The sequence below is a fragment of the Loxodonta africana genome, chromosome 18 (assembly GCF_030014295.1).
Source record: "Loxodonta africana isolate mLoxAfr1 chromosome 18, mLoxAfr1.hap2, whole genome shotgun sequence".
Classification (NCBI taxonomy): domain Eukaryota; kingdom Metazoa; phylum Chordata; class Mammalia; order Proboscidea; family Elephantidae; genus Loxodonta; species Loxodonta africana.
This window is the reverse complement of record NC_087359.1, coordinates 28,877,403-28,891,801: the sequence shown is the minus strand read 5'-3', so window position 1 is coordinate 28,891,801 and position 14,399 is coordinate 28,877,403. Positions and strand designations below refer to the sequence as shown.

The following is a 14,399-nucleotide window of genomic DNA, read 5'->3' as shown; positions in this document are numbered from 1 at the left end:
GTAAGATGTTAACATTAGGAGAAGCAAAGTGAAGGGTGTGTGGGTACTCTCAGTATACCCATATCTTTGTAATTTTTTTGTAAATCAAAGTACTTCAAAATAAAAGTTATTAAAAAAAGAAGATAACTAAACTAATATTAGAAAGAAAAATCAATAGTAACTTGTGATTTTAAAAATATTTCACAAACTAGAAATTTAAGCAGCATTTCATTGTTTGACAAATACGTCAGACATTATAGTTAGATGTTATAGTTGAGCTTAGGAGCAAGAAAAGGATATAGTTATCTTTCCTACTATTCAGGATTGAACTAAAAGATAAGAAAAGATACCAGAAAAGAGATAAAATTTTATTTAAAAAAACTCTTTGAGAAGATGGCAGACTAGGAAGACGCTACCTCGGATCCCTCTTACAACAAAGACACGGAAAAACAAGTGAATCGATCACATACATAACAATCTACGAACCCTGAACAACAAACACAGATTTAGAGACGGAGAACGAACTAATACGGGGAAGCAGCGATTGTTTCCAGAGCCTGCAGCCAGCGTACCAGTCAGGTACGGCACAAGCACAGAGAGCTGCTCCACCCCCCTGAACTAACCCTGGGAGGGAGACCAGCCGGTTCCGCGGGCGGCGTGGGACGCAGCCGGTAGGAGAAGTCCCCGGGAGGCAGTGACTGATCTTGGAGCAGGAAGAGCAGCATCCCAGCCGGGGAACCGTCTTGCCGGGATTTGGACTGGACGCAGGTACGGCATAAACACGGAGAGCTGCTCCACCCCCCTGAACTAACCCCGGGAAGGGGCCCAGCCGGGTCGCGTGGGCGGCGTGGGACGCAGCCGGTAGGAGAAGTCCCTGGGAGGCAGCGACTGGTATTGGAGCAGGGAGAACAGCGTCCCAGCCGGGACACTCGGTCACGGCACAAGCACGGGGAGCTGCTGCACCCATCTGAACTAACCCTGGGAGGGGGCCCACCTGGTTCGTGGGGGGGGGGGCACGGCCACGCGGCTGGAGGGAGGAGAAGTCCCCGGGAGGCAGCAACTGATTTTGGAGTCGAGAGTGCACCGTCCCAGTAGGGGAGCCTTGACGTTGGGCGTGGGGCTGGAAGCGGAGGATCTGACCGTGACTCCAGCGGGCCAGACCCCCCGGGGGCAATCTCCACACAGCCAGCACACATAGGCGACGCGCCCGCGGGAATCTCAGATATAATAGTCATTCCAAGCAAGACAAGCAACTCTGGCTATATTCTGAGGTGCTACTCTCCTATCTCTCTGTTCCCTCCCCCACCCTCCCCAGGCGGCTACATTAACATCCAAATAGCCTGAGCCAGAGGGAGAACTCTGATATGCGTCTGACTGCATTTTTTTTTTTAGCGGATTTTCTGGAAAAACTAGTTTCCCAGTGATGGCTCGGAGACAACAATCCATATCAAACCACTTAAAGAAGCAGACCATGACAGCTTCTCCAACCCCCCAAACAAAAGAATCAGAATCTTTCCCAAATGAAGATACAATCCTGGAATTATCAGATACAGAATATAAAAAACTAATTTACAGAATGCTTAAAGATATCACAAATGAAATTAGGCTAACTGCAGAAAAAGCCAAGGAACACACTGATAAAACTGTTGAAGAACTCAAAAACATTATTCAAGAACATAGTGGAAAAATTAATAAGTTGCAAGAATCCATAGAGAGACAACATGTAGAAGTCCAAAAGATTAACAATAAAATTACAGAATTAGACAACCCAATAGGAAGTCAGAGGAGCAGACTCGAGCAATTAGAATGCAGAGTGGGACATCTGGAGGACCAGGGAATCAATACCAACATAGCTGAAAAAAAATCAGATAAAAGAATTAAAAAAAATGAAGAAACCCTAAGAATTATGTGGGACTCAATCAAGAAGGATAACCTGCGGATGATTGGAGTCCCAGAACAGGGAGGGGGGACAGAAAACACAGAGAAAATAGTTGAAGAACTCCTGACAGAAAACTTGCCTGACATCATGAAAGACGAAAGGATATCTATCTAAGACGCTCATCGAACCCCATTTAAGATTGATCCAAAAAGAAAAACACCAAGACATATTATCATCAAACTCACCAAAACCAAAGATAAACAGAAAATTTTAAAAGCAGCCAGGGAGAAAAGAAAGGTTTCCTTCAAGTGAGAATCAATAAGAATAAGTTCAGACTACTCAGCAGAAACCATGCAGGCAAGAAGGGAATGGGACGACGTATACAGAGCACTGAAGGAGAAAAACTGCCAGCCAAGGATCATATATCCAGCAAAACTCTCTCTGAAATATGAAGGCGAAATTAAGATATTTACAGACAAACACAAGTTTAGAGAATTTGCAAAAACCAAACCAAAGCTACAAGAAATACTAAAGGATATTGTTTGGTCAGAGAACCAATAATATCAGATATCAGCACAACACAAGGTCACAAAACAGAACGTCCTGATATCAACTCAAATAGGGAAATCACAAAAACAAATTAAGATTAAATAAAAAAAAAAAAAATACACATAACAGGGAATCATGGAAGTCAATAGGTAAAAGATCACAATGATCAAAAAGAGGGACTAAATACAGGAGGCATTGAACTGCCATATGGAGAGTGATATAAGGCGATATAGAACAATACAAGTTAGGTTTTTACTTAGAAAAATAGGGGTAAATAATAAGGTAACCACAAAAAGGTATAACAACTCTATAACTCAAGATAAAAGCCAAGAAAAACTTAACGACTCAACTAACATAAAGTCAAACACTATGAAAATGAGGATATCACAATTTACTAAGAAAAACGCCTCAGCACAAAAAAGTATGCGGAAAAATGAAATTGTCAACAACACACATAAAAAGGCATCAAAATGACAGCACTAAAAACTTATTTATCTATAATTACCCTGAATGTAAATGGACTAAATACACCAATAAAGAGACGGAGAGTCACAGACTGGATAAAGAAACACGATCCATCTCTATGCTGCCTACAACAGACACAACTTAGACTTAGAGACACAAACAAACTAAAACTCAGAGGATGGAAAAAAGTATATCAAGCAAAGAATAAGCAAAAAAGAAGAGGAGTAGCAATATTAATTTCTGACAAAATAGACTTTAGACTTAAATCCACCACAAAGGATAAAGAAGGACACTATATAATGATAAAAGGGACAATTGATCAGGAAGACATAACCATATTAAATATTTATGCACCCAATGACAGGGCTGCAAGATACATAAATCAAATTTTAACAGAATTGAAAAGTGAGATAGACACCTCCACAATTATAGTAGGAGACTTCAACACACCACTTTTGGAGAAGGACAGGACATCCAGTAAGAAGCTCAGTAGAGACACGGAAGATCTAATTACAACAATCAACCAACTTGACCTCATTGACTTATACAGAACTCTCCCCCCAACTGCTGCAAAATATACTTTTTTTTCTAGTGCACATGGAACATTCTCTAGAATAGACCACATATTAGGTCATAAAACAAACCTTTGCAGAGTCCAAAACATCAAAATATTGCAAAGCATCTTCTCAGACCACAAGGCAATAAAACTAGAGATCAATAACAGAAAAACTAGGGAAAAGAAATCAAATACTTGGAAAATAAACAATACCCTTCTGAAAAAAGACTGGGTTATAGAAGACATCAAGGAGGGAATAAGGAAATTCATAGAATGCAACGAGAATGAAAATACTTCCTATCAAAACCTCTGGGACACAGCAAAAGCAGTGCTCAGAGGCCAATTTATATCGATAAATGCATACATACAAAAAGAAGAAAGAGCCAAAATCAGAGAACTGTCCCTACAACTTGAACAAATAGAAAGTGAGCAACAAAAGAATCCATCAGGCACCAGAAGAAAACAAATAATAAAAATTAGAGCTGAACTAAATGAATTAGAGAACAGAAAAACAATGGAAAGAATTAACAAAGCCAAAAGCTGGTTCTTCGAAAAAATTAACAAAATTGATAAACCATTGGCTAGACTGACTAAAGAAATACAGGAAAGAAACAAATAACCCGAATAAGAAACGAGAAGGACCACATCACAACAGAACCAAATGAAATTAAAAGAATCATTTCAGATTATTATGAAAAATTGTACTCTAACAAATTTGAAAACCTAGAAGAAATGGATGAATTCCTGGAAAAACACTACCTACCTAAACTAACACATTCAGAAGTAGAACAACTAAATAGACCCATAACAAAAAAAGAGATTGAAACGGTAATCAAAAAACTCCCAACAAAAAAAAGCCCTGGCCCGGACGGCTTCACTGCAGAGTTCCACCAAACTTTCAGAGAAGAGTTAACACCACTACTACTAAAGGTATTTCAAAGCATAGAAAATGAGGGAATACTACCCAACTCATTCTATGAAGCCACCATCTCCCTGATACCAAAACCAGGTAAAGACATTACAAAAAAAGAAAATTATAGACCTATATCCCTCATGAACATTGATGCAAAAATCCTCAACAAAATTCTAGCCAGTAGAATCCAACAACACATCAAAAAAATAATTCACCCTGATCAAGTGGGATTTATACCAGGTATGCAAGGCTGGTTTAATATCAGAAAAACCATTAATGTAATCCATCACATAAATAAAACAAAAGACAAAAACCACATGATCTTATCAATTGATGCAGAAAAGGCATTTGACAAAGTCCAACACCCATTTATGATAAAAACTCTTACCAAAATAGGAATTGAAGGAAAATTCCTCAACATAATAAAGGGCATCTATGCAAAGCCAACAGCCAATATCACTCTAAATGGAGAGAACCTGAAAGCATTTCACTTGAGAACAGGAACCACACAAGGATGCCCTTTATCACCGCTCTTATTCAACATCGTGCTAGAAGTCCTAGCCAGGGCAATTAGGCTAGACAAAGAAATAAAAGGTATCCGGATTGGCAAGGAAGAAGTAAAGTTATCACTATTTGCAGATGACATGATTATATACACAGAAAACCCTAAGGAATCCTCCAGAAAACTACTGAAACTAATAGAAGAGTTTGGCAGAGTCTCAGGTTATAAAATAAACATACAAAAATCACTTGGATTCCTCTACATCAACAAAAAGAACACCGAAGAGGAAATAACCAAATCAATACCATTCACAGTAGCCCCCAAGAAGATAAGATACTTAGGAATAAATCTTACCAAGGATGTAAAAGACCTATACAAAGAAAACTACAAAGCTCTACTACAAGAAATTCAAAAGGACATACTTAAGTGGAAAAACATACCTTGCTCATGGATAGGAAGACTTAACATAGTAAAAATGTCTATTCTACCAAAAGCCATCTATACATTTAACGCACTTCCGATCCAAATTCCAATGTCATATTTTAAGGGGATAGAGAAACAAATCACCAATTTCATATGGAAGGGAAAAAAGCCCCGGATAAGCAAAGCATTACTGAAAAAGAAGAAGAAAGTGGGAGGCCTCACTTTACCTGACTTCAGAACCTGTTATACAGCCACAGTAGTCAAAACAGCCTGGTACTGGAACAACAACAGGCACATAGACCAATGGAACAGAATTGAGAACCCAGACATAGATCCATCCATGTATGAGCAGCTGATATTTGACAAAGGACCAGTGTCAATTAATTGGGGAAAAGATAGCCTTTTTAACAAATGGTGCTGGCATAACTGGATATCCATTTGCAAAAAAATGAAACAGGACCCATACCTCACACCAAGCACAAAAACTAACTCCAAGTGGATCAAAGACCTAAACATAAAGACTAAAACGATAAAGATCATGGAAGAAAAAATTGGGACAACCCTAGGAGCCCTAATACAAGGTATAAACAGAATACAAAACATTACCAAAAATGATGAAGAGAAACCCGATAACTGGGAGCTCCTAAAAATCAAACACCTATGCTCATCTAAAGACTCCTCCAAAAGAGTGAAAAGACCACCTACAGATTGGGAAAGAATTTTCAGCTATGACATCTCCGACCAGCGCCTGATCTCTAAAATCTACATGATTCTGTCAAAACTCAACCACAAAAAGACAAACAACCCAATCAAGAAGTGGGCAAAGGATATGAACACACATTTCACTAAAGAAGATATTCAGGCAGCCAACAGATACATGAGAAAATGCTCTCGATCATTAGCCATTAGAGAAATGCAAATTAAAACTACGATGAGATTCCATCTCACACCAGCAAGGCTGGCATTAATCCAAAAACCACAAAATAATAAATGTTGGAGAGGCTGCAGAGAGATTGGAACTCTCATACACTGCTGGTGGGAATGTAAAATGGTACAACCACTTTGGAAATCTATCTGGCGTTATCTTAAACAGTTAGAAATAGAACTACCATACAACCCAGAAATCCCACTCCTGGGAATATACCCTAGAGATACAAGAGCCTTCATACAAACAGATATATGCACACCCATGTTTATTGCATCTCTGTTTACAATAGCAAAAAGTTGGAAGCAACCAAGGTGTCCATCAACGGATGAATGGGTAAATAAATTGTGGTATATTCACACAATGGAATACTACGCTTCGATAAAGAACAGTGACGAATCTCTGAAACATTTCATAACATGGAGGAACCTGGAAGGCATTATGCTGAGCGAAATTAGTCAGAGGCAAAAGGACAAATATTGTATAAGACCACTATTATAAGATCTTGAGAAATAGTAAACCTGAGAAGAACACATACTTTTGTGGTTACGAGGTGGGAGAGAGTTTTTTTATTGATTAATCAGTAGATAAGAACTGCTTTAGGTGAAGGGAAAGACAACACTCAATACATGGAAGGTCAGCTCAATTGGACTGGACCAAAAGCAAAGAAGTTTCCAGGATAAAATGAATGCTTCAAAGGTCAGCGGAGCAAGCGTGGGGGTCTGGGGAACATGGTTTGCGGGGACTTCTAAGTCAATTGGCAAAATAATTCTATTATGAAATCATTCTGCATCCCACTTTGAAATGTGGCGTCTGGGGTCTTAAATGCTAATAAGCGGCCATCTAAGATGCATCAATTGGTCTCAACCCACCTGGAGCAAAGGTAAATGAAGAACACCAAGGCCACACGACAACTAAGAGCCCAAGAGACAGAAAGAGCCACATGAACCAGAGGCCTACATCATCCTGAGACCAGAAGAACTAGTTGGTGCCCGGCCACAATCGATGACTGCCCTGACAGGGAGCACAGCAGAGGACCCCTGAGGGAGCAGGAGATCAGTGCGATACAGACCCCAAATTCTCATAAAAAGACCAAACTTAATGGTCTGACTGAGACTTGAGGAATCCCGGTGGCCATGCTCCCCAGACCTTCTGTTGGCACAGGACAGGAACCATCCCCGAAGACAACTCATCAGACATGAAAGGGACTGGTCAGCGGGTGGGAGAGAGACGCTGATGAAGAGTGAGCTAATTATATCAGGTGGACACTTGAGATTGTGTTGGCAACTCTTGTCTGGAGAGGGGATGGGAGGATAGAGAGAGAGGGAAGCCGGCTAAATTGTCAAGAAAGGAGAGACTGAAAGGGCTGACTCAAGAGGGGGAGGGCATGTGGGAGTAGGGAGTGAGATGTATGTAAACTTATATGTGACAGACTGATTGGATTTGTAAACGTTCACTTGAAGCTTAATAAGTTATTTAAAAAAAAAAAAACTCTTTGATCTAATAAGAGAGTTCAGCAAGACTACTATGTAAATGAAACTCATGAAAAATCAGTAGTTGTTATATACCCAGCAAGAACCAATTGTTTATCCATAGGGCAGAAATTTAAGTTAGATATATTCTCATACTGTATATATATAAATATGCATCAAATTGATTAATATCCAAAATGAGAATAGCAAAACTTGAAATATTTTAGGAGAAAATATACAAAATACATCAGGATAGGGAAAGTTTTCTTCATAACAAATAATAAAGGAAAACATAAGATTTGACTTTATTTTAGTAAAAACTTTACTAAGACAAAAGAGACTAAAAACCAAGTTAAAAGAAAAGATATTTACCATGCTGTGTTACAAAGGATTAGTGCTTAGAGTATAGGCCAGGTAGATGGAGTGAGAGTCCCTGGGTGGTGCAAACAGTTAACGTGCTCAACTGCTAACTGAAAATTTGGAGGTTTGAGTCCAACCAAAGGTGCCTTGAAAGAAAGGAAGGCCTGGCCATTTACTTCTGAAAAAAATCAGCATCTGAAAATCCTATGGTTTTCTACCCTGACAAACCTGGGGTCACCATGAGTCGAAATTGACTTGATGGTAACTGCTTTGTTTGGTTTTAAGATGAAGTAAACACATTCTATTCAGTGCATCAAATCTATTCTTGAGATGGCTTCTAAATTTAGGTGGGATATACTCAAGGTTGTACTGATTTTCTTCAGTTTCAGCTTGAACTTGCATATGAGCAATTGATGGTCTGTTCCACAGTCACCCCTGACTGTGTTCTGACTGATGATGTTGAGCTTTTCTATCGTCTCTTTCTACAGATGTAGTCGATTTGATTCCTGTGTATTCCCTCTGGCAAGGTCCATGTGTATAGTCGCCATTTATGTTGGTGAAAAAAGGTGTTTGCCATGAAGAAGTTGTTGGTCTTGCAAAATTCTATCATGAGATCTCTAGCATTGCTTCTGTCACCAAGGCCATATTTTCCAATTAGTGATCCTTCATTTCCAACTTTCACATTCCAATCACCAGTAATTATCAGTGCATGCTGATTGCACATTCGATCAATTTCAGACTGCAAAAGCTGACAAAAATCCTTAGTTTCTTCATTTTTGGCCTTAGTGGTTGGTACATAAATTTGGATAATAGTCATATTAGCTGGTCTTCCTTGTAGGCATATGGATATTATCCTATCACTGACAGCATTGTACTTCAGGATAGATCTTGAAATGTTCTTTTTGACGATGGATGCAACACCATTCGTCTTCAAGTTGTCATTCCCAGCATAGTAGACTGTGTGGTTGTCCAGTTCAAAATGGCCAATACCAGTCCATTTCAGCTCCCTAATGCCTAGGATGTCCATGGTTATGTGTTCCATTTCATTTTTTATGATTTCCAATTTTCCTAGATTCATACTTCGTACATTCCAGGTTCCGATTATTAATGGATGTTTGCAGCTGTTTCTTCTCATTTTGAGTTGTGCCACCTCAGCAAATGAAGGTCCCGAAAGCTTGACTCCATCCACTGCATTAAGGTCAGCTCTACTTTTAGGAGGCAGCTTTTCCCCAGTCTTCTTTGGAGTGCCTTCCAATCTGGGGGGGGGCTCATCTTTCAGCACTATATCAGACAGTGTTCTGGGGCTATTCATAAGGTTTTCACTGGCTAATGCTTTTCAGAAGTAGACTGCTGGATTCTTCTTCCTAGTCTGTCTTAGTCTGGAAGCTCAGCCAAACCGTGTCCTCCATGGGTGACCCTGCTGGTATCTGAATACCGGTGGCATAGCTTCCAGCGTCACAGCAACATGCAAGCCCCCACGTTATAACAAACTGACCAGACAAGTTGTGGAATGACATCAAGGACATCATACATGAAGAAAGAAAAAAGTCATTGAAAAGACAGGAAAGAAAGAAAAGACCAAGATGGATGTCAGAAGAGACTCTGAAACTTGGTCTCGAATGTCAAGCAGCTGAAGCAAAAGGAAAAAATGATGAAGTAAAAGAACTGAACAGAAGATTTCAAAGGGCGGCTAGAGAAGACAGAGTATTATAATGACATGTGCAGAGAACTGGAGATAGAAAACCAAAAGGGAAGAACACGCTCTGCATTTCTCAAGCTGAAAGAGCTGAAGAAAATGTTCAAGCGTTGAGTTGCAATATTGAGAGATTCTATGGGGAAAATATTTAATGACTCAGGAAGCATCAAAAGAAGATGGAAGGAATACACAGAGTCATTATACCAAAAAGAATTGGTTGATGTTCAGCCATTTCAAGGGGTAGCATATGATCAGGAACTGATGGTACTGAAGGAAGAAGCCCAAGCTGCAACGAAGGCATTGGTGAAAAACAAGGCTCCAGGAATTGACGGAATATCAGTTGAGATATTTAAACAAACAAATGCAGCACTGGAAGTGCTCACCTGTCTATGCCAAGAAATTTGAAAGACAGCTACCTGGCCAACTGACTGAAGAGATCCATATTTACGCCTATTCCCAAGAAAGGTGATCCAACTGAACGTGGAAATTATCGAACTTATAGCATTAATATCACCTGCAAGCAAAATTTTGCTGAAGATCGTTGAAAAGTAGCTGCAGCAGTGTATCTACAGGGAACTGCCAGAAATTCAGGCCGGTTTCAGAAGAGGACGTGGAACCAGGGATATCATTGCTAATACCAGATGGATCCTGGCTGAAAGCAGAGAATACCAGAAGGATGTTTACCTGTGTTTTATTGACGATGCAGTGGCATTTGACTGTGTGAATCATAACAAATTTTGGATAACATTGTGAAGAATGGGAATTCCAGAACACTTAATTGTGCTCGTGAGGAGCCTTTACATAGATCAAGAGGCAGTTGTTCAGACAGAACAAGGGGATACTGATTGGTTTAAAGTCAGGAAAGGTGTGCGTCAGGGTTGTATCCTTTCACCATACCTATTCAATCTGTATGCTGAGCAAATAATATGAAAAGCTGGACTGTATGAAGAAGAATGGGGCATCAGGATTAAAGGAAAACTCATTAACAACCTGTGTTATGCAGATGACACAAACTTGCTTGCTGAAAGTGAAGAAGATTTGGAGCACTTACTGATGAATATCAAAGACCACAGCCTTCAGTATGGATTATACCTCAACATAAAGAAAACAAAAATCCTCACAACTGGACCAGTAAGCCACGTCATGATAAACAGAAAAGATTGAAGTTGTCAAGAATTTCGTTTTACTCGTATCCACAATCAACAGCCATGGAAGCAGCAGTCAAGAAATCAAAAGACACATTGCATCGGGGAAATTTTCTGCAAAGGACCTCTTTAATGTGTTAAAAAGCAAAGATGTCACCTTGAAAACTAAGGTGTGCCTGACCCAAGCTATGGTATTTTCAGTTGCATCATAAGCATGTGACAACTGGACAGTGATTAAGGATGACCGAAGAATTGATGCCTTTGAATTGTGGTGTTGGTGAAGAATATTGAGTATACCATAGACCGCCACAAGAATTAGCAAATCTTTCTTGGAAGAAGTACAACCAGAATGCTCCTTAGAAGCAAGGATGGCGAGACTGCGTCTTGCATACTTTGGACATGTTATCAGGAGGGATCAGTCCCTGGAGAAGTACATTATGCTTGGTAAAGTACAGGGTCAGCGGAAAAGAGGAAGACCTTCAATGAGATGGGTTGACACAGTGGCTCCAACGGTGGGCTTAAGCATAGCAACGATTGTGAGGATGGCGCAGGATCGGGCAGTGCTTTGTTCTCTGGTCTATGGGGTCACTACGAGTTGGAACTGACCCAACAGCACCTAACAACAACAGCAACAAGAAGCATATTCTACTTTGTCCCTCCCTCTGAATGCTCATCTATAAAGCCTGGACACAATGCATGGAACAGCTATTTGAGGGGACTCTGAAAACTAAATAGTAGCAGGTATATTGGGGGAAAAAATGGACCATTTTTTCCACCAGTATCTCCTGAATAGAGCTTAATGCAGCTCGAAACCTAGGCATGGGTGCCAGGATACAGCAAGAGAGAACACTTCAGTAGAATCCATCTAGTTCTGATTTGAGGTCGTGGTGGTGGCAACCAGAGCCCACAGAAGCCAAAATTCTGAGGGAGGGGAACCGTCCTCTCATTGGTAGAGCGGTTGTCATGAGAGGATGAGACCAACTCCTGTTGCCTTTTTTTTTTTAAATAAACTTCTGGACTCGCAACTGACCTGTGCAGTTGTGGATCTGATCCTAATCAGCATACTAAAGACTTTCAGAACTGACCTAACATATTACTGTCCAAGTCCCAGACTGACCACTGGGTGGCATACAAGCAGGACAGATGGTGATAACATTGCAAAGGCTTTGGAAAGTGGAACTGACGTTTTCCACAGGATTTAAATAAGACCTGGAGTCTAATAAGTTAAAATATTAAAAATGTACAAATACAATCCAAAATGAATTGATACACAAAGAACAACAACAACAAAAAAGTCTCAGCTTGCAAGGAAAAAGACAATAGACAGCAATGCCAAGATGACTCAGATGTTGAATTATCTGACAAAGATTTTAAAGCACCTATTATAAAAATGCTCCAACAAGCAATTGTGTGAACATTTTTGAAATGAATGGAAAAATAAAGTCTCAGTAAAGAAATAGGACTTACAAAGAAGAGCCAAATGGGAATATTAGAATTAAAAAATGTATTAACCGATACAAAAAACATTCCTGATGAGCTTAGTGGCAGAATGGAGATGACAGAGGAAAGAACCAGTGAACTTGAAGACAAACTGAATAAACTTAAACCGTTACACAGACATCACTTAATCAAACTGCTGAAAAGTAAATACAAAGAAAAAAATCATGTGCTAAAGGAAATAGTTCATTGCAAGCTTCCTCGAAATACTGTAAAATTAGAAACTACATAAATATCCATCAATAAGAGAAAAGATAAATTGTGGTATATTTATTCAATGAAATACCATTCTAGAGTTAAAATGAGTTATCTAGAACTACATGTATCCATAATTTTCAAAACCTATATACTGTGTGAAAATAGCAATTTGCAGAATGATATGAGTAGTAATATTCCATTTATGTAATGTAAATAGTTATGGAAACATATATATATGTTTGTGCTATAGATATATAAAAACATGGATGGGATGTTATATACTAATTTAGGACGGGTTAGTTTTGGATGGGAATGGGGAAGGGAAATTGTATTGGAGAATGGTATAAAGAAGATATCAACTCTATGTAATTGGTGATAGTTTTTTAGAGCAAATTGATACTAATGTGGGAAAATCTTAAGATTGCTTAAAGGTCGATAGTTGTTACACAGGTTATGTGTTACGTGTTTCTCAGTGTTTTCTGTGTATCTGAAATTTTTTCATAATAAAAAATTTAAGTGCATTTATTAAGATAATTATGAACATTTAGAGGAGGATTTCTCAACTTTGACACTGTTGACATATGGGCCAGATAATTTTTTGTTGTCCCATGAGTTGTGGGAAATTTAGCCAGCAGCCACTAGTTGCTAGCAGCTCCCTCCCAGTTGTGACAACCAAAAATGTCTCCAGACATTCCCAAATGTTACAGGTTTGCGCCCAGTTAAAAATCACAGATCTGGAGATTACAAATAGCTGTCAGATATTTTAGCTAATTAGAACTTTACAACAACCTTCAGAGGAAGATATTATTTTGATTATAATTACACAGTTAAGAAAACTGAGGCTCAGAGAAACTCAGCTGAAAATGGCATGCAGGGAGCTAAAAACCAGGCCTTATGGCCACACGTTGTTTTTATGCAGTACACCACACTGCTTCTCTCTGTTGACAGTTCATGGTATTTCTGTATGTTTGTATGCACATGACTAAATATACCCACATGTTTCCTAGTGTGATGGTTAAGATTGTGTGTCAACTTGGGTGGGCCGTGATTCTCAGTGTCTTGGCAGTTGTATAATGTTGTGATCACTTCCCTGTTGAACTTTGATAAGTGATCACCCCAGTAATGGAATCTGCTGAGTGGTACTGGCAGGGGCAGGGCCTGTGGCAGCTCACCACCCCCTCAGCCTTCATCTCTCCACCCTCTGCCACTTACTTTCTTCCTGCTCACCTTGCTAAGGCTCTTGGCTTGGTCTGGATCCATTAGCTATCTCTTGTCTGACCTCCAGTTCTTGGGACTTGAGCTAGCAGCTTACCTGTCAATGTTGGAATTTGTGGATCTTCACAGCCTGTGAGCAAGACTCGTGCTTCTGGACCTGCTGATCTTGGGTTTGCCAGCCCCTGCAGCTACATGAATCAAGAGAAACCTTGTGGTCTTCCCTGCCAATCTTGGGATTCGTTGACCTTCACAGCCTGTAAGCAGGAACCCTGCTCTCTGACCTGCTGATCTTGGGTCCATCAGCTTCTGCAGCTGCGTGAATTGGGAGAGGCCGCTATCCTGATCCACTTGGGACATCCCAGCCTCTACAATCGCCTGAACTGTTCCCTTGATATGAATCTCTCTATATATATGTTTATATACTTTATAGGTTTTGCTTCTCTAGAGAACCCAGCCTAAGATACCTAGTAACCTTAAAATCTAAAAATAGAATACAAAGTAGACAAAAGTTTATATTTCTTTCACAGATGTATTGTTTCAGATCACATTCATCAGTTTTGTGATATCTGTCTCAGGTGTCTTAGTAATTACTAGTTCCATTGTGCTTCATTCATGAAAACTTACA

The 14,399-nt window shown here is 39.6% G+C and overlaps 1 protein-coding gene across 9 annotated transcripts in view; it reads left to right on the top strand.

Annotated features, from left to right (window-relative positions):
• TANC2 (tetratricopeptide repeat, ankyrin repeat and coiled-coil containing 2) overlaps positions 1–14,399 on the top strand; it is a 375,358-nt gene that overhangs the window by 78,593 nt on the left and 282,366 nt on the right. Inside the window, exon 1 of one of the 9 annotated variants that reach the window (XM_064270956.1) lies at positions 9,097–9,221. The exons of the other annotated variants lie outside the window; for them this stretch is intronic. The gene's annotated coding sequence lies outside the window, so the exon portion shown is untranslated. Of the gene's footprint in view, positions 1–9,096; positions 9,222–14,399 lie in introns of those variants that run through there. 9 annotated transcript variants of the gene reach the window in all.